The sequence below is a fragment of the Syngnathus scovelli genome, chromosome 8 (genome assembly GCF_024217435.2).
Source record: "Syngnathus scovelli strain Florida chromosome 8, RoL_Ssco_1.2, whole genome shotgun sequence".
In the NCBI taxonomy this organism is placed as follows: domain Eukaryota; kingdom Metazoa; phylum Chordata; class Actinopteri; order Syngnathiformes; family Syngnathidae; genus Syngnathus; species Syngnathus scovelli.
The window spans coordinates 6,975,697-6,996,202 of NC_090854.1; the positions used below are offsets into that span (position 1 = coordinate 6,975,697).

General features: G+C 40.4%; 1 protein-coding gene across 4 annotated transcripts in view; it reads left to right on the top strand.

Moving 5' to 3' along the window:
• The first annotated feature begins 385 nt into the window (after positions 1 to 385).
• gli2a (GLI family zinc finger 2a) overlaps positions 386 to 20,506 on the top strand; it is a 112,385-nt gene continuing 92,264 nt past the window's right edge. The window contains exons 1-3 of one of the 4 annotated variants that reach the window (XM_049729111.2): positions 386 to 911; positions 19,295 to 19,425; positions 19,988 to 20,086. The gene's annotated coding sequence lies outside the window, so the exon portion shown is untranslated. The remainder of the gene's footprint in view (positions 912 to 19,294; positions 19,426 to 19,987; positions 20,087 to 20,506) is intronic. The other 3 variants (XM_049729112.2, XM_049729113.2, XM_049729114.2) reach the window with 3 other exon arrangements.

Sequence of the window (20,506 nt, forward strand, 5' to 3'; positions counted from 1 at the left end):
TAGGCGAGCTGGGTTGGCCGCAAACCTGGCCCGACGTCTCCGCGCTGGCCCCTCTTCTCTTTTTGTTTACATTCACTGAAGCTAAACGCGTACAACTTGAGACGTCATGAGACGTCACTTCCGGCTGGCGGCTCGGTGCAGTCAAACTCGTCTGTGCGGCAAATTAAAATGATATTTTTCAGAGCAACAGCTTCCTTTTCGTTGTTTCGAGCGTCAATTTATATTTATAAGCCCATAAGCTAACTAAAACCGATTTATACATATACCGGTGTCTCTAGCCCTTTAAAAATTGAACAATATGTAACTTTATTCTAACTCGTTCCTTGTCAAGTCTGCAACTGCTTGGTTGAGTTAGCCCGGCCCATCTGGTGCAGCAAATGTCCCAACTCACCAGGGAGCATGGGGAGGGAGCGGAGAAGAAGAGCAGGAGGAAGAGGAGAAGGAGGAGGTAGCTGAAGCGGAGGGAGCGAAGGGGGTCGGATTGAAAACAGATCAGCAGCCCTGATGATCTCAACACCACCGCATGTCCTCGCAGCAACTGTCCGCAAAACCCCATCTAAGTTAATTTTGCTCCTGCTAACTTCGACCAAAACTCTCGCGACTGTTGGCGGAAAGGAGCAAAGAGCGAGTGCATCTTTTTGGTGAGGGGAGACGATGGCTTGGAAGAAAAAGTTGAACGCGACTTCTTCTGTTCCGCTTTGAGGAAGGCTGCACATTTTTGCTGTGGTTAAAAACTTCTCCGAAACTTTGTACATGGAGTTTGGCGTCACTCTCGAAGACACCAGTTAGCGCCGTGTTTATTCTTTCAGCTTTGGGACTGGATTCCCGGAGCAATCGGTCAGTCAAAAGTTAACATCGGACAAAAAGAAGAGGGAAAGGGGTCTCGAAGTGAAAATATAACGACGGTGGAGGTAAGGAAAAGTTTGTAGTGATGCTGACAGCAGCATATCTTGAACAAGTCACTTTCGCGTTGCTTTCTTTTGTCGCGATTGCGTCTTTTGTGCATCTATTCACATTTCAAATAGTTAGAAAGTGTTCTGCTGCTAGGTGCCATCCTCATACACTCTATACACCACAATACTCGTTCTTTTTTGTTTCAACGGCAGATGGGGAATTCAGCTTCACATCTTTTTTTTTTTTTTTTTTTTTGCACTTTGAAATTATCTGACACCGGAATCCCATAAACATTTTGTTTGCAACTTGATCCATATGGGAAGAGATGTGATCAGAAATGTCGGCGCCAATGCCCGCATGTAGTGTAATTTAAATTACAAAAATGAAAACTGTTACACTTGTTTCCACTCAAACGTGAAACTTTACTGCAAGTTTTCATCATCTATAAGTTATAATATTAAAGCCCCCTAAAAGAAGAAGTGTCATTCAAAGTTTTTTAGTAAGTTGGCATGAAAAAGAATAAGAGCAATAACACTATCACAGTCTCTAATCTCAACGCTACTAAGCCAAAAACAAATAAACATCAGTGTGTGGGGAATGCAGTAGCAGCAACACATACTGCATCACAGAGCTGTAGGATATGTACTTATTGTTGAAAGATTCAAAGTTTACTGTTTGCTCTTCAGCCTGAGCAGTCAACAAACACTTGACGTCTTTGTGGGCCCCTTTAGCACCTTATATTTGCTGTTGGCTTTACTATTATCTCTTAGATACTGCTTAATGATCTTCAAACTCATCTTTGGGCTTATGGGTTTTAGTTTTTATCTAAATGTAAATGTCAAGTTATTTAACATTTAAAATGTATTTTAAGGCATTTAACATATGAAGCAAGGGTTTCAATCAGACTGCTCACATATAAGAAACCATCTGAACACGATTGGCTACATAGTACTGAATATACTTTCCTTGTGTTCTCAAGATATTTCTCATAAAGTTTGGAAATAGTTTCTGGAAAAAAAAGTATTTTTTACTGTTTTCCACACTCAGCTGTACCATTCCCCTCAAGAAAACCAGCTTTGGCACAACACTTCCAGCTAATACTAGTAATAATAATTAAATAAACAGTCAGTGAAAATGCAATTTAAAAAAATGTAACCTACATAACTTATATGCGATCAACTTTTTTTAAATAAAGAGAATGTGTTTTCCACTTCACATGATGACATCCCTAGTCAGGGCCGAGGTGATTTGCATGAGTGAAAAAAAGAGTTTTAGTGCATTTGCCTATTGTGAGGAATGAAGAGTTCCAGCAGTTAAAGCCTACTGGGAGTGAAAGGAGTAAAGAATCGCTGAACCTATTCAGCTCATTCAGTCTCAGTTTGGGGGCTCTGCTCTGCAGTGTTCAGAGACCTATAGTGGTCATGTCACTTTCATCTTTGCAGGCCAGCCTTTTTATGTGTGTGCGTGTGTGTGTGCGTGTGTGGATTGGATGTGTATGTACTGTATGTTGCCGTAGCCCCTATTTTCACACATCAGTGCTTTACACATATCACGCTGTATTGATCAACTCCATTTTCTTGTCTATTTTTGGGGTAAAAGGTATGGAGGCTTGGCTTGTTATGAGCCTATGTGCCCGTTGAAGACAAGTGAGAGGAGGCGGAACCACTTTTTTTTAAAGCAAATACCGATGAAGTCTAGCATACAGGGATAGAGAGGAGGGTTAGAGGAGCGGGTGAACACTATGTGACTCTAGGTGGGGGAGGAGCACCCTCTTTTACTACAACCACCCACTCCTGCTGAGTGACCTCAAAAGGAGAAGGAAGGAGAAGGCGTTCAAACCCAACCCATGTCTATCTTCTACTTACCTCATTGAGTTAAGTCACGGTGCTCTACCAATGAAGCCATTCAGTGACCATTGCAAAAAAATACAGCTCATGTGAAGTTGAGGCTTCCGTGGTTTGTTGTAAAATTATTTGCAGTGACATTTTACGCGTAGAAATGCAGGTCATTTGCACCTTTTTCCCTCCAACTTCAGTTTTACAGAGGTAAAGTCTGTTGTTCGTTTTTTTAATAGTTGTAGGGTGGAAAAAATTGGTATAGAATTGTTTCTCTAGTGTCCTTTATTTATTTAAATTACAAAAGTTTAAACATTAGTTATTGCCTTGAAGGTTAATGCAACTGGCTGAATTCTATATTCAGAGCACAAGTTAATTAGGAAGCGCCTTTGTGTGAAAATCACATTTGGGCATTTGTGAGCTACAGTTTCATTTTTACAAACCATTACTGATATAAAACATTCATTGAGAATCTTTCATCATCATTCATTGAGAAAAACTAAAGCCACATAGTTAGTAAACATTTTATGAGTTTAAAATACAGTATAGACAAGAAGGAGCACCACATGTATATACATGTACAGGAGCAAACCAACGAGCCTGGGATGACCACAAGGAGAGCGACAAGAAGAATCCATCACAGTCGACTCTTAAGTCTGGAGTTAAGCTAGGTAGGAAAGTGGAAGAGTGAGCAGGAGATCATTGCTTACATTCATCTGTAGAGCACTTCACTGAATTCTGTCCCCTTTGCTTTTGGCATGTGGACAGCAATGTACAACCCTTGCTTGTTTTAGCGCCTGTTGTTTCACTCTCCTCAAGAAGTGCTTCTCATTCTTCCTCAAGTGTGAAGTTAAATAGACACCCATCATATCCTAGATCGGGAGACTTGAGGTAGAGAGTGAGGTTGAACACATTTAACCCTCTCCTACTTCCACCTCATTACCCTAGAGCAGCGATGAGAGAGCACTCCAGCCCCGGAAGAGAAACTGAGATCCTACAGCATTGTACCACTGCCAAGAAAATAGCAATAATGGGTGAAAAAAGGTCCTTGGAATACATTGTCTCTAACTGAAGGGTAGTGTGCATTTGACAAGTTATTTTGTGTACTTAATTCAAAAACACCACAAAAAGGTAATCAGGAAAAATGTCATGACGATAACGTTTTATTTTATTTTATTTTTTTATACAGCATATAAGGATTGTGTCATCACAATAAACTAAAAGAGTCCGAACCCCAAGTACTGACCAAACTTTGCGCAAACTCTCTGTACTTGCGTGTTGAATTAACGCAATTTCATCAGCAACCTCATCATTGTCTATTGGCTTACAAAGGAACAATGATGACTGCAGCTCTAAAAGTCTTTTGGGGAAATCCTGCCCAGGTCATGGGAGGTCAGGTAGTTCGTGAAAGGGGGATGGTAAGACACATTTCATTATCTCAACACAAGATTAACTCTTCGGACAATGGACAATGGTAAGTGTTCTTAGGTCCTTGTCCTCTTTTAAAATAGGTGGTAAATCTAATCAATAACCTTTATATGTATTGTTCAGATTTTATTTCTCAATTTTTTTTGTTCCCGCAAGTTAAAAAGAAACATTTGCTCAATAAAAGCAAACAAGAAAGCTTGATTTCATGGAACATAAATAGTTGAATTCTGGTTAGCAGACTGGTTCTAACCGCCCTTTTTTTTCATAATCTGTTGGATGTGAATTAATAGTTTACCATCTACTAATTAAGTAAACTTGTTAGTCATTTTCACCCACAAAGTTGCATCATTTTGGTAGCTTCATGGTTAGACAGTCTTGTTAGTCACTGTGGCTCGATTCTGCTAATGTTAGTCTTACACTCACAGCATAGAAAATTCATTACACACCGGCCAGACTTTGCATTGTCCTCACAGTTCATATTTTACGTACAAATTAGGGTTGCATGATATTGGAAAAACATGCGATATGTAATATGGATGTTGAATATAGTGCTAGATATTTTTGTGCTATTTGTTGTTGGCAAGGAATTTGTTTATTCTTTATTTATTCTTTATATTGACCAATTTATTTGACTTTTTCATAGTTGTGTTGTATTATATGTTAAAATAAAATAAATCAATGATCAAATGAGCAAAAGTTAGCCTTATTTGTCAATCATTAATTAAAAAATCAATATCTATCGGCCAATATGAAATACTTATATCGTGATGTACTTTTCTGTCATATCGCCGAGCCCTAGTCGATGTCTAATGTGGGAATATTCTGGAATGAAATCGGTTCATGTGTGAATTGTGCATATTAGTCACACACAAACACACTATTGTGTGGTGCCTCTAACATATTCCACAGGCTTAATCTGATGCAGTAGAAGAGACTGGGGCCTTTCCATAAGTGTTTGACAACAAAATGCAACCATATGGATGAGTTATGATTTATACTGAGGCCTTTCATTGAAACAGCCAGAATGCAGCCTTAGGAGCTATACAGATGGGATTTTTTTCTGGAGTGTATCTATATATTGGGAGAGACTATATTTAAATTTTTACTGATGACGTGCCAGGCCACAGACGCCTCTTAGACGGATGCTCGAGACTAGAGATGAGAGAGCTATAGTTACACTTGGATATACAGTAGACATGTGGTTGTCTTTAGCGACCAAGTCCTCAGACTTTAGCTTCCATCCTAAAAACATGACTGTTGCTGGAGTTATCATCTTGTCTCCCTGCTTCGAGGCAAATGAGATTTGCTTATGTGAGGCTAGAACTTTATTGGGAGATTTTGAATGAATGTTACATGCAGATTTATCTCTGTTGTTTCACATGTAGGAATTTCTCGCACAACTTAGAAATGACAACAAATGATCTCAAAGAACATTCCAAGGAAAACATGGACAATGGTAGACCTAAATGCTGTCTTTTGCTCAGAGGTGAATGGTGTCTTTATTTTATTTATGTGTATTTATTGGAATCTTTTAACTTTTTTCTTACATAAGCCGCACCGGACTATAAGCCGCATGTGCACACACATTTTTTACAACAAAAGACAGTACACAGAAAAAGTTTTAATAACATACTTTAACATGTCTTTCTAAACATTGCCTCTGACGCAGCAGTAGTACCGCAGCAACACGGAAGTGTGCATGCGAGTTATTAACAAAGAAATACTGGACACAGAAAGCTTTTTTAAAGTTTTAATAACATACCTTAACATTTCTTTCCAAACACTGCCTGTGACGCGGCAGTAATACCGCAGCAACACGGAAGTAACACAGCACTAATAGGGTTTGATTAAATAAAACATACCGGTAAAAGTCACTGAGACGCGGCGGTAACACAGCAGCAACACGGTAGCACTGTCAGGAATGAGTTGAGCCAGGTCGACCAAATGCAGCTTGAACCAGGATTTATTGCAGGGAAAAGGAGTTGGAAGGGAGGCAGGTGGGGAACCGACGACACAAACGGGAGGGAGACTCACGGCCAGCAAACAGACAGACTGACCGACATGAAGTCCCCTTGGACAAGGTTAAAATTCTGACCGTGAGCCTTCAGACAGACCGAGGGAAAACCAGATGACAAGAACAGGAACACTGGGCACGAACAGGAACGGACACAACAGTAGACACCGACAGGGAGAAACACACGGGCAGGGCTTAAATACACAGGGTAACAAGAGGAAGCAGGTGACAGACATTACGGTAACGAAAGGGGTGTGGCCGAGCGAAGTGCAGGCCGAGCGTGCTGTGGCACGGGCGTGACAAGCACAGCACTAACAGGGCTGGTTAAAAAATCATACCAGTAAAAGTTAAAAAAAGAGCCGTCTTCATCTTCCTCCTGTGCACTGAAACCATCCAAGTCTTCCTCCTCAATTTCCGATTGGATTAGCGTTATATATCCTTCGCCACACACTTTCTCAGTATCTCTTTCGTCGTCGTTTTTATCCATTTCTTCTAGCATTTTCCATGATGAGGGTCTGTTCATGCTAATCTTATTCATGCACGAAGCGCTAAATTACATTAAACTAGCGAGCGACACGTATAGCTCCAGAGTAGACGCGACCACGAAATAAAGAAAAGGGTGCCGCAACACAATGTCATCAACATCGACTGCCTTTAGCTTAAAAGCGGCATCATATGCATTTCTTTTGTCCCCCATAATGACGGTTTGTGTATAAAAGCGTCCTTTCAGTAATGTCCGTCTTGATCGCGTTCTGCGTGATGCGCGAAATGTTGTAAACACAAACTAGCACGTCTTCTTCGGCGCATTATCTCTTCTTCGTCTGTCTCGCTCTTGCTTCCTGCGAGAGCGCCCCCTGGAGGCCGGAGGCCGTAAAAATCCATAAGTACGCCGCGCCGTCATTTAAGCCTCAGGGTTCAAAGCTACCTTCTGAATAAAATGCATTAAAAGTTCACATTCATTACAACTTGTTTTTGGTGAGCAAAATGTCAGAAGAATTTAATTTAAATGCTGATTGATTGGGTTTTAATACAATGCAGATGGTCCAAACAGCGCCACTGCTTTGTGTAATCTCTGAGTCACATGGCAGAGTAAGAGAAAGGGTTTAGAGCACAGGTGTCAAACTCAAGGCCCGGGGGCCAGATACGGCCCGCCACATCGTTCTATGTGGCCCGCGAAGACAAATTGTGCATCAAATTTGTGTGTCATTACTAGAATTGCAAACTGTCTTCACTTTTAATATCTTTTTTTTTTTTTTTTATATTTGACCAATTTTTAGTCGTCTGATTTGAAAACAAGTTATTTGTCAGTTTGTTTTGTAGCTTTTACTGTATATAATAGTGTTAAGAGTAAAAGTGATCAAGTCATCACAAAAATCATGAAAAAAATCTTATATAAGCCGCAGGGTTCAAAATTTTGGAAAAAAGTCATGGCTTATACACCGGAAATTATGGTATATTGGTTGTAAGGATGTGAGAGCAGGTGTGTGTAGTGTACATGGGTGAGTCTTTGGGTGTGTGAATGTTATTCTTGTGTGTGATTATTGTATGAAGCGTGTGAAATTCTTCACACACTTCATACAATAATGTGGTGTATGTGTGTGTGTGTGTGTGTGTGTGTGTGTGTGTGCGTGTGTGTGTGGGGGGGGGGAGGGTGTGGTTGTGTAACAGACAGAAACTTCTGACGTCACACAACACGACAGCACACATTACATAACTGACTGGACATAACGGTTCCACAATACTAAATAACCATAAATGAAATACTCTCGGCAACACACCAAACATAAATCATCGAGACAACAAAATACATTTGCAGGCGACTGTTAGTCGCCGTGCCGCTGCGTAACGGCTACTCGTACGATGCGAGGAAAACGTAAAGGAGCGCGCCGGAGCAGTCAATCAAACGGCGCACACACGAAACAAACCGCGATCGGACAAACAGCACAACAGTAGACAGTAGTAACAATGAAATGTATATACTCACTTTGTGTCAAAGATGCACACTATCACAGCAACACACTCAGTCGATACCAGCAACTTTTAACTTACCGCTGTGCACAAGCTCCAACAACCGCGATAAGCTGAGGTAACTCACATGAGACTTAAAGTGCTAGGGACATCCCTTTTTTTTTTTTTTTTCAATTAGAACGGAATTTGATAGAATGTATAAAGTGAACACATTTGCCGCATTGGAAATTAAAAATGGACACCGATTACTAAGAATAAAGCTGAAATGAAATGCCAGTTTATCGATTGGGTCCCGCACGAAGCCAAACTGGCGGCGCCATTAATGTGATGTCACAAGTTGTACATCTGGATGTCAACAAACCCAAACAACATGGCAGATGATAGCGACAGCTCCGTTTCTAGCGGCAATATTAGCATCATTTTATCCGATTCAGAAACCTCTTTTGACGCAGAATATGATGAATCTAGCAGTTCACTTGGGCTGAGCTGAGCACATTTTCTGAATTGTGCCCCTCCCGTCACTCTGGTTAGGTTGGCATAGTAAAAAGTGCTCTTGGGGGCTTTAGAGTGCCGAGTTGATCTCGGCACATGAAGACATGACCACCTGCAACGTTTGGTTTAGGTTTTATAAGCATTTTTAATTTTATTGCTTAAATCGCATTTTTTCGTCGAGCTGAGCACATTTTTTGAATTGTGCCCCTCCCGTCACGCTTCGACATACTTTTCAAAGTCAAAGTCTCAAAGTCTCCTTTATTGTCAATTCCTCCGCATGTCAAGACACACAAAGAGATCGAAATTACGTTTCTCACTATCCCAGGGTGACAAGACAGCGTTCACAACGCACATACAAGTAAACAACACAGGAAAAATAAAACAAGAAGATGAACAATAAGAGGGATAGCACGCTAGCTGCTCCCGATGCACAGCAGAGTCCGGAAAGATAAGACAGAGTTCACAACGCACATACAAGTAAACAACACAGGAAAAATAAAACAAGATGATGAGTAATAAGAGTGATAGCACGCTAGCCGCTCCCGATGCACAGCAGAGTCCGGAAAGATAAGACAGAGTTCACAACGCACATACAAGTAAACAACACAGGAAAATTAAAACAAGAAGATGAACAATAAGAGTGATAGCACGCTAGCCGCTCCCGATGCACAGCAGAGTCCGGAAAGATGACAGTCAACCAGGCCACTGTGAACATGAGCACACAGCAGGCACGCACTGTCTGGTTCGTGGACCCTATCAGGCGAACTCAACCCATCTTGTCGTCCCGCGAACGAACGTACACCAGGATAATGGAAGGCATGGCTAGGCGAGCTGGGTTGGCCGCAAACCTGGCCCGACGTCTCCGCGCTGGCCCCTCTTATCTTTTTGTTTACATTCACTGAAGCTAAACGCGTACAACTTGAGACGTCACTTCCGGCTGGCGACTCGGTGCAGTCAAACTCGTCTGTGCGGCAAATTTAAATTATATTTTTAAGAGCAACAGCTTCCTTTTCGTTGTTTCGAGCGTCAATTTATATTTATAAGCCCATAAGCTAACTAAAACCGATTTATACATATACCGGTGTCTCTAGCCCTTTAAGGCACGGTGATGTAACTGTCCAACATTTTATCATCAACAAAGGAGCCTTTCTAACAGTTTCTCCATTTTCTGTTATCTCTTCTCTTATGTTCTTCTGTTGTATTTCTTACCGCAATTTTTTATTTGTCTTCTTTATGCTACCGCTATTTTTATTTTTATTCTTTGTGACAGGGGTACGCTTTGGCCTGGGAAATTCAGCATTCACTTTAAAGATATCTGGCGCCATCTAGCGTTGTGAATGGGTATAATGTCTAGACCCCGAATGTAAGACGACCCCCACTTTTTCAGTCTCATTTCAATGCAAAAAACACCGTCTTATATTCGGGTAGATACGGTAATAAGGATTAATAGAGTTTTCAACAAGATGGCTTGTATGTACACTGTGTTGATACCTTGTCACCAACAAATACTGAAACATCCTGAACTTACAATCCACGCAAATCAAACATCACATTTTCACGTAATGTGAATATTTTGACATTTGCACGTCTGTTCAGAGTGACTCTTTGAATGTGAACCAGTTTTCCATACACTGACAATAAAGTTAACATGTATTTCTGTGATTAAAGTATTTTTAAACTATATTCTCTTCATTTTGTTTGTTTGGTGTATATTAAGCCAGCTCAGCATGATACTCGTCTAAATGAGTTAAAATGACTGCTGTCCATTTCACCTGGTGTCCTCACAGTTACTGTTGTCACAGATGAGCACAAATACAATACCAAAAACTTTAAAGTGTCTCTGTCAGCAAACTCCTCAGATCTGACTTGGGAGTGGAAACAGCTGAGCCAAAGCTCTCACAAGAATTCCTAATTGAGTGGTAAATTCACTGCAATAACAAGGGTACGTACTAAAGTGATACATGAGAGAGAAATTGTCTGGTGTCGTGCAGTCTAAAAATATAGCTTTCTGACATCTGGAAAATATTTTTACACAAAGAAGATTTTGCTGTTGTTTTTTAACAACTGAGAAAGTTTGGGATTGAGTGTGAACAACACTCCATCAGGATGAATGACTAGGGCCAAATGTTTCAGCAAGCTTGAGTCAGTAGTGTGCAATGTAGCACCAGTGACAGATGTAACTGTTAACACACAACCAAAGGGTTATTTAAGTGTTAAGTCAGCTGTTACATTCTTTAGAGCATGTTCACTTTGTTAAACCTCATACTCGGAGGAGATTTGGCCCCTAGACGTGCGGCACGCAGGCCCACCGGTGTGTGGACCCGCCCTGGTGCCCACGAACCAGCCCCCAACTATGGGTTAAATAGTACCATTGCCCAGTGGGTTCCTCGGGAGAGGAATGGGCTAAGGGAGTCAACCCCTACAGAAAATCAATTTCCCTTTGGGTTGGTGTCAGGAAGGGCATCCGGCTGTAAAAAGTTTTGCTCCAAAAAAATTTCTCAGCATGGGACTCTCAACCGTGAGATGGCCATGGACCGCCCCCGGTGGAGGAAGGCCATATTGAGAATCCAGTCCAACCCAGCGGCGCCTGGAAAGCGGACTTTAAATCGATGATGATGATGATACAAATTTGTGGATACAGTTTTGCTAAGGGCATTTTCTGCTCCAGTTTGAACTCGGTTTACTTTGATTCGGTCGTAGCACTTTCTTCGAAGATTACACCTCTTTGTTAATGTACTGCAATTTTTTCCATGAACCACCAACAACAGTTGCCAATAAGTTATTGCCAATTTAGGTCTAAAATCATTGTCAAGAGACTGACATGTTGGGGCTCTCCTGTCAGACATGTTTTGACCTGAATGTAGTATACGCGTGCTAGAACGCAGACACGTAAGTTTGTACTTCTCACGCAATACCGTAATTTGACATCCAATTTGTATAATTTGTAAAAAGAAAATCAATATTAATGTAAGTAGATGGTATCATATGGAACAGCTCGAGAAATAGTATAAGTTCATATCATAGTTGTATTGACCACAATTACCATGGAGTAAAAATAAACAAATAATGGCTTTATAATTTGTTTCAATGGAGTAAAAGTGCAATTCTAGGAATATGATTTGAAGCTGCACCTTGTGCTGCCGGTATTCACAAGCTTCTACCTCATAAATTGAAGAAGTCTATAGTCAAGATTTCGTCAATTCAAACATTTTATGCCGACATCAAGGTTTCAGACTGTAATTGAGAATGAGGGAAGCTCTTTTTTGTTTCTTAACAGTTGAATTCAGTTTTTTCCTGGACTTCACAGCTAATCTCCTATTTAAATAAAATAATATTTATAAAATAATACTGACTGTTTGACTTGTTAAACCATAAATGGTTTTATTCAGGTGTATAGTGCCATTGTGCTTACTGACGGCTGCTGCACTTTGGCATTTCCAAGTTATGATTTTTAGTTCCACTGGCAACGGTTATCAATCACTGAAATTTATTACTTGATTCAGAATCGTTTACATCTGCATCTCTGTGCATCCTTGTCCATTCTTTGTGTGGTAGAATACTATGAGTTACACATCTGTTTTCAGTTGGTTCAGGGAGACAAAGAGATCAACTACAGGATATTGCTTTGCAGGAAAGGTTAGACTCAAGGGTGGGGTGAGAACTCATCCATGGGAGACTTTTCGCTGCTGTTTTAGATGCCTATTGCATTACATCATTACCTGCTCATTGGACTTTACACTCATCTGATTGGCTATATCGGATGGGCCGATGCTTTACAATTTATGCACATTTTGTGATCAGTTGTACTGTAAAATATCATGATCTAAATCTGAGAATCGATATTAGTTATGTCAGTCATCGAAAGCTCAAAACATGTCGATTGCGCACGCCACTCCTGCAGACGTAATTGCAGTGTTGTCACTGTCATAGCACATGCGGTGCTGTTTTTGTTGTTTGTGTAGTTTTGCTTGGAAACATCACTCAATGTTGGTTTGAGCCAGTGCTTCTCAATTATTTGGTGTAATGCCCCCCCCCTCCGAAAGAAGAAAATATTTCGCACCTCCCCAACTCTCCTCAGTGACTATAATATATATTTCATAATTTCTCTGTAAAATTGTAATAAGTACATCTCTGCATAACATTGTATCCTAATTAATGTTTTGTCTAGTCACACATGCGCCTAGTATTTGAGAAGGACAGGGCAAAGCCCACATACAGTCGTCAGAATCTACAGTTTTGATGTATGATAGCTTTTTTTTCCTTGCATATTTCAGAGTGTAACTCAGTTGTCCACATTGATTCATTGATTGATTGATTGATTGATTGATTGATTGATTGATTCATTCATTCATTGATTCATTCATTCATTCATTCATTCTTTCATTTGATTAGGACAATGCACATTGATCAATACGTCAGTAAATACATCAATATAAATATGGCAGCGTTAGCATAGTTGTTAAATTTTATCCGTTGTCCTAAGGCAGGTTTGCTATCATAAAAACAAACAATAAAACATCATCAGAAAAACCGACAACAATAAAACAAACAATAAAACATGATTGAACGTGCACACATTATAACCATACATCACAAGCACGAAATACATACAAAGGTACTTATAGTTGTGTAATTTATATTCTCTCTCTCTTCTTCAGCTTGTCCCGCTGTAGGACGTTGCCTCTTGAACCTTCCTGCGAAAAAGCACTCTGCCTTCTGCTATTCTGCCAGCTTCTGTTGTTGTCGTCCCCAACCAGTCCTGTATGTCTTGCTCCCATCTTCTTGTTGGCCTTCCTCTTCCTCTTTTACCCTCCATCTTTGTTTCCAGAATGTGTTTTTCAAGTGACTCATGGCGTTTGATATGCCCAAAATATTGCAGTTTCAATTTTTTCACAGTCTGCAGCAGTACTGGTGATGCAACTCCCATTCGTGTCAACACTTCGCCATTTGATATCCTATCAATCCACGATATCCGCAGAATCCTTCTGTAGCATTTCATTTCGAAGGCGTTGATCTTTTTGCTGTCAGTACTGTTGATGGTCCACGCCTCACAACCGTAAGTTGCAATTGGAAATATTGTACTTTTTAGAATTCTCATTTTTGTGTCAATACACTGTCCTTTCCAGAGCGTCTCCATCTTCTTCACTTTGGCAAATGCCATTGCCAGGCTTCTCCGTATTTCTGGGGTAGTTTTTCCATTTGCTTCTATTCTGGCTCCAAGATACTCAAAATGACTGACCCTTTCTATTTCTTCATGACCAATCGTTATTACCGCCTTCTCTTCACACTTGTCCGTGTCCATAATTTTCGTTTTCTTCACATTCAGATATAGGTCTTTCTCTTCACTGTGTTGTTTGACCGCCCTGATGAGATTTTCCAGCCCTCTTGGAGTAGTGGCCAGCAGCGCAGTGTCGTCGGCATACCTTAGGTCTCTGATGGTCAGCCCCTGCATTCTTGCTTCGTTGTATTCACATCTCCTATGGTCGTGTCCCACTTCCCTCATGATTCCTTCAGTGTAAAGACTAAATAGGTGTGGTGAAAGTATGCACCCTTGTCTCACTCCCTTTTTTACTGGGAACCATTCTGTTGTTCCACATTCGAGTTGTACAGCTGATTGTTGGCCCTTGTAGAGTGTTTTAATCAAGTTAATCAGATGTGGATGGAAGTTCATTTCCTGGAGAGTTAGCCAGAGCTTTTTATGATTGACACAGTGAAAGGCTTTTGAAGCATGTATGAAGATTTACATTCACTTCCCGATGTTTCTGAATCATCATTCGTAGATTGAAAATGTGGTCTCTCGTTCCTCTGTTTTTTCTAAATCCTCCTGTTTTGCTAATTTCCTCTTCCAGTTTACTTTCCAGTCTTTTCATGATAACTTTGAGTAGTATTTCACTTGCATGGCTGATAAGCGATATTGTTCTGTAGTTGGAACACAATTGTAAGTCTCCCTTTTTTGGTAAAGTTATGAAAATTGCCCTTTTCCAGTCGGCCACCGTTTTTTTTGCCATATCTTTGTGCACAATTTATGGTATACCTCTACTCCTTCTTCTCCACTCGCTTTCAACATTTCTGCTTGTATGTTGTCGCATCCAGGACTTTTTACTTCTTTAAGGGATTTGATAGCCCATTCGATTTCTGATCTGAGTGGTGGTAATTGTGGTTCTGTTTCTGGTTCTATCTGGTCCAATACTTATTCTGCATCATTTTGTGCGTACATCCCCTCACAGTACCTCCATCTGTCCACAATTGCCTGATTCTCGGTCAGTGTGTTGCCGTTTCCATCCTTAATTACCCCAAGACCGGGTTGAAAAGTTTTTGTGAGACTCTTTATTTCTTCATACATTTCTCTGCTTTTGTTTTTTCTCATATGGTCCTCAATTTTCTGGCACTTTTTAACCAGGTATGTCTTCTTATCTTCCTTGCACATTTGCTTCACAACTTTTGCTATTGCTTTGTACTGTTTGCTATGTAGGCCATAAGATTTCTTTGCTTCTTTTCTTTCGTCGATCTTGTTTAGTGTCTCTTCTGTCATCCAAGGTTGTTTTTTGCCTCACTTTTTCTTTAGATGTTTTTTGGCTGTTTCCATTAATCTGTTTTTTGCCTCATTTGCAATGTCGTCCGGTTCTTTTTCTTCAATGTCAATCAACAGTGCTTGGAAACGGTTTCTTGTTTCTATGGTGAAGTTCTGATCTATGTCTCGTACATCGTAACGGACAGGTCTTGTTGTTGTCTTCTTACACTTTAATTTCAGTTTCATTGTTCCTACGAGAAGTTCATGGTCTGTGTCACAGTCAGCACTTGGTTTTGTCGTGACATCTTGTATTATAGATGACCATCGCTTTTCAACCATGATGTACTCAATTAGATTTTTTGTTTTTCCATCTGGTGATGTCCATGTATACAGCCTTCTTGGATGTTTCTCAAACATTGTGTTTTTAATTGCCAATTGATTTGAGAGTGCAAATTCAACAAGTCTAGAGCCTCTGTCATTTCTTTCCCCTACCCCTGACATTCCGATCAGTCCATCTTCCTCACTGTTTTTTTCGCTTCCGACTTTGGCATTGAAATCTCCTGAAATGATTAAGATGTCCTGCCGTTCTTTGTTGTCTACTTCTTTTTGTAAATTCTCGTAGAATTCTTCTAATTCTTCATCTGTTGCTGCAGAAGTTGGTGCATATACTTGTATCAATGTAATATCTTTTGCCTGGCCCTTCAATCTAACTGTTATAATTCTGTCATTCACTGGTTTGTAGCCTATGAGACCTTGAGCTGCTGCTCTTGACAAATATATTGCCACTCCTCCCTGGCCTGCCTTTTCCCTGCCTGCATATACCATGCGACCACTGCAATCTGTTGTAAAATGTCCGCTTCCTGGCCAGCGATGCTCGACCAGCCCTAGGATGTCTACTCCGATTCTAACTGCTTCCTTTGTGATGGTGTTCAGTTTACCAGCTGGCATACTTCTTACGTTCCATGTTCCCAGTTTGTGTCTCCGTTTAAGCCATTTATTCGGGTTGTTTCTCATTCCAGCACAATCAGGCGTTCTGCCTTCATCAGCTTGGGTGGTACTCCTCCCGGTGTCAGGCTCTTCCCCAATACACAGGAGAGACTCATCTAGCTTGGGGGTCTCACCACTGAGTCCCATATCATTCTTCGCGTTATTTGCATTCATGGTTTAAGCTTCCACGGCATCGTTTACTGGTAGTAGTTTGCCGTTGCTTTCTACCAGAGCAGTGCCCATACTGGACAGGAGTCCCAGCCGTTGTACCTACATTGGTATCTTCTGCCTGGCACAAAGAAATCCGAGACAAGTTCTGGCGCTCCCCCAGCTGCTCTCCCACTTCATCCGTCGCCTGACTGCCACGACTTTACGTAACCCAGATAGGGAGGCTAAGCGGGTACTGGACATGCCCAAGGGCCTCCCGCAGACTAGTGGAGGGAAGGAGGCGTCTTACTTCTCCTGTTAACAGGTGTTGACAGGTGTTACCTGCCAACTACCTGTCCCACTACCCAGAATTTATATTTGTGAAACAAAATAAGATGTACATGCAGCTGTCACCTAATGTGACTACCTCTCACTGCCGTCAAAGATATGCATGCCCACGTCTTCCCATACAGGATAAGACAACCATACAACCTGTCAGAAAAAAAAAAAAAAACCTAAGTATTTTAATTAACTTCATTCTGCCATGCAAGAGTTACAGGTTGTTCTCCATTAAAACAATTCCAACTATTGTATTTAGTTGTTTATTTTTTCTATTGCATGTTTTAAAAGCAGCCACAAAAAACACCTACTAACTTATACTTGCTGATCATTGATTGGCTCCAATCCAGCTCGTGTAAAGCCTACTGCTCATTGCACTGCATTCTCTAGAATTTATGAATAAGTCATCAAGGAGAGATAGCTGTACAGAGGGACTATTTGAATCACTAATTTTAGCTAAAAAAATAAGTGTCGTTGAATCACGTTGGTAGCCGGTACGAATACAATTTACAATGTGGTAAACCTTCCAACAAAGTTTTTGATTGTTGTTTTCAAATTGGTTACCAGCTTAGAACTGTCATGGCAAATATTAAACATGAACTAAAGAAGGAAGTATTTGGTTAGAGAAGAGCGCTCACAGTGACAGAACAAATGTAAGGTAAATTAAAGGGCTTTCATAAAATGACTATGCAGCTTTAGGCAAGGCATTCATTCTGGTCAGAGTTAGTAATTTGAGGGTATATCCATAAACAGCTCTATTTTGTCTAAAACATACAAGGAACACTGGATTCAGATATACAAGGGCTACAACTTTATCACAGTGCAATGTGGAGCTTGGTATTGGGTAGGATTGCAAGGCAGATCACAATCAACAAATTAAATTAAAATAAAATTCTGAATTCTGATTAACCAACAATCTTGTAAGATACACTGTGGGTGATGCAGAATTCATCTATGTACGTATGTATGTATGTATGTATGTATGTATGTATGTATGTATGTATGTATGTATGTATGTATGTACGTAGTATGTATGTGTATGTATGTGTGTGTGTGTGCGAGTGTTTGTGTGTGTATGTATATATGTGTGTTTATTTGTTTGTCAATCAATCAATCAATCAATCAATCAATCAATCAATCAATCAATCAATCAATATTCTTGGTATAAGTGGAGCGAGACTAGCAAATTGAAAATGTTATTGCTCAGCACTACTGTTGCTTTTACTGTGTATATGACACCTTGAATCTGGAATTTAGCCGGTGATTGAAGAACCAGGAAATAATAAGGCTGTGTGTCTGGCAGATGTATGACACCTAATTCAGAGAACCCTGTTACTGCTACGTTTGATCATCAGAAAAGAGAATATTTAAAAAAAATACATATATTACATATGTTGGTGACAATGATACGTACCAAATTTAATGCAAGTAAACAGCTACTAAAATTTTTGGTAACAGCTTTAAAAGTTAGATAGTGGGTCTGGTCAGATTTCCTGATGTACAGTATTGAGTATCGGTGGCTCGGGTACGAACCGGATCTTGAAAAATACTTGTTCAGGGCCCTACTCAATAGTATTGACACCTGTCTGCCTGTAAATTACATGTGTCGGTTGAGGCATTCGAGGCATTCCTTATTCACATTTAAGTGTAACCCAGAAAATGTCTCAGTTCATAGGCTGTAAAGTTTGATGTGAAAGGACCATTTGAGAGCTGTCTAAAGCTATTATTCGCTATCCGCAACCCTCCTGTGAGTAGCTTGGCTTGCAAAAGAACAAGTCTATCGTCCATTTCGTGGGTTGTCACATACCAACAGCGGACACTGGGTTCTTTCAGTCATGACCAAAACACTCCTTAACCAAGCTGAAGGTTGATCAAACCTAAACCATAGATGCAGTGAGTCTTATTCAAAGGTAAATTACAATGGCTTATCATGACTAATCCATTTGAACGGGTGCTTGGGACCTTGTATTACTTGTGCACTCTCTGCATCCATTACAACCTGGTGATCCTGAAAGGGGGATCCTTCCATCTGTGGTCCCTTCTCAAGGTTTCTCATTTTCCCCTGGCAGGGGTTTTTTGAGTTTTTCCTTGCCCTTTTGGGAGCTTATGATCAGGGGATGCTTTGAGAATAATTGTCAATTTTGGCTATGTGAAGCCCTTTGAGACTGTTTGTGATTTAGGGCTATACAAATAAACTTGACTTGACTTGACTTGAATGTTTGACCCATCGAAAAAAGTTTGAATAATACAAAGTGCAGTCAATTCTATAATACAAAGTGCAGTCAATTCTTTGCATTATCATTAATCGGAAACAATTTGCTTTAAAACCTCAATTAAATCACCAATTAATGAAAAAGCTCAATTAAAACACCAAAAAAAAACAATGTAAAGTCTGTTTTGGAACAGAGGACATAAGCGCTTCTCATTCTTCAGTTTGAGTAGAAGCCAATATGATAAAGACATAAAACTATGAAAAACAAAGCAAAATATAGCTTTGTTTTGGCTTTTGGATTTTGTTTTGATAACCTGCATACTTGTCACCTTCAGAAACCTGAGTGGGGATGTCTGCAGGTGCTAGACCTTTGCCATTCATCTCCTGTGTTTGCCAATTGAGCAGAGTGTATAGCAGCAGTTAGCGAGTGCGTGTGTAAGATGAAATGTGTTTGTGTGTGCTGTCAGGAAAGAGTCTACCAGCATGTGGATCGCACTGACTGAAAGATAGGCAGGAAGAAAGTAAGAAGCCTGGATATCTTCAAAATGAGAGCGCCTCTTTTGATCTGTGTTTTCATTCCTTTCAGTGTTGGTGAAAGGTGAGTTGGTGAACGGTAGTAGAGAGGAACACTTAAAACTGAACGAGGCTCTAAGAAAACACAGCATGTTTTGACACTAGTCTCAGGCAAAGGTGGTAGGAAGTGAAAAGAAAGCAAACAAAAAGTGGAAAGAAAAAAAATAGAGATGACAATCCTCTATAAATAATCAAATGTTAGAAGGGGTTTATGAATTGTAAATTACTTGACAGTGAGTCAAGCTGGCTTTCTCATATCCACGCCAGTGAATTTCCTTTTTTTTGGGGGGGGGCTTGACATGGTATCGACCACTTAGTGAGATGACATACTAAGAGCATTACCGCTCTCGCTGTGTTCCAGTGGAATTGGAATGAATCTTACTGACAACCAAATTGATTCATTACTCATTATATATAAAACCGCAGCTGTAAAATGTAACCATTCCAATAGTCAAACTGATTCACTGATTGGTAGAAATCTTATGAAATGTGTGTAATCAATCAAATAATTCAATCTTGAAGCAATTGAGAAAAAAATGGCTTGTGACCAAGTGGCATTGCTCATCCAATCTCTTTTGTGATTTCAGAACATGACATCAGCAATAGGCAGATGAACTACATTCGCAAGGACCTCTGCAATGGCAGCTCCTCTGGGCAACACTATAATAATAAGCACTGAAACTAAGGTTGTATTCAGACCTGACTGTTTGGTCCATTTTAAAAAGACCAGGGTTCGATTGTAACGCTGGTCCGGACCGTTTGTGCAGGTGTGAATACATGCAAACGAATCCTGGTGCGGATTAAAGAAACGGACCCAGACACACTTTTTAAAGTGGTCTCGGTTCACTTCCAAACGAACTCTGCTGCAGTTCGCTTCAGGTGTGAATACAAACAGCGTAGATCCAACCCAACAGCACAAATATGCAGAGCAGGAATGCAGTGCGTAGGACTCACGTTTTCCACCATTTCCGGGTCTGTGCTTTGTGTGCCCCCTGATCATTGCTGTCCAATGGGAGCACAGATTGTCAGAAGCGTGGGTGTATTTACAAAACATACTTCGCTTGCAAAATGTACAGTCTGAATAGAAACCGCACCAACGGAAAGAA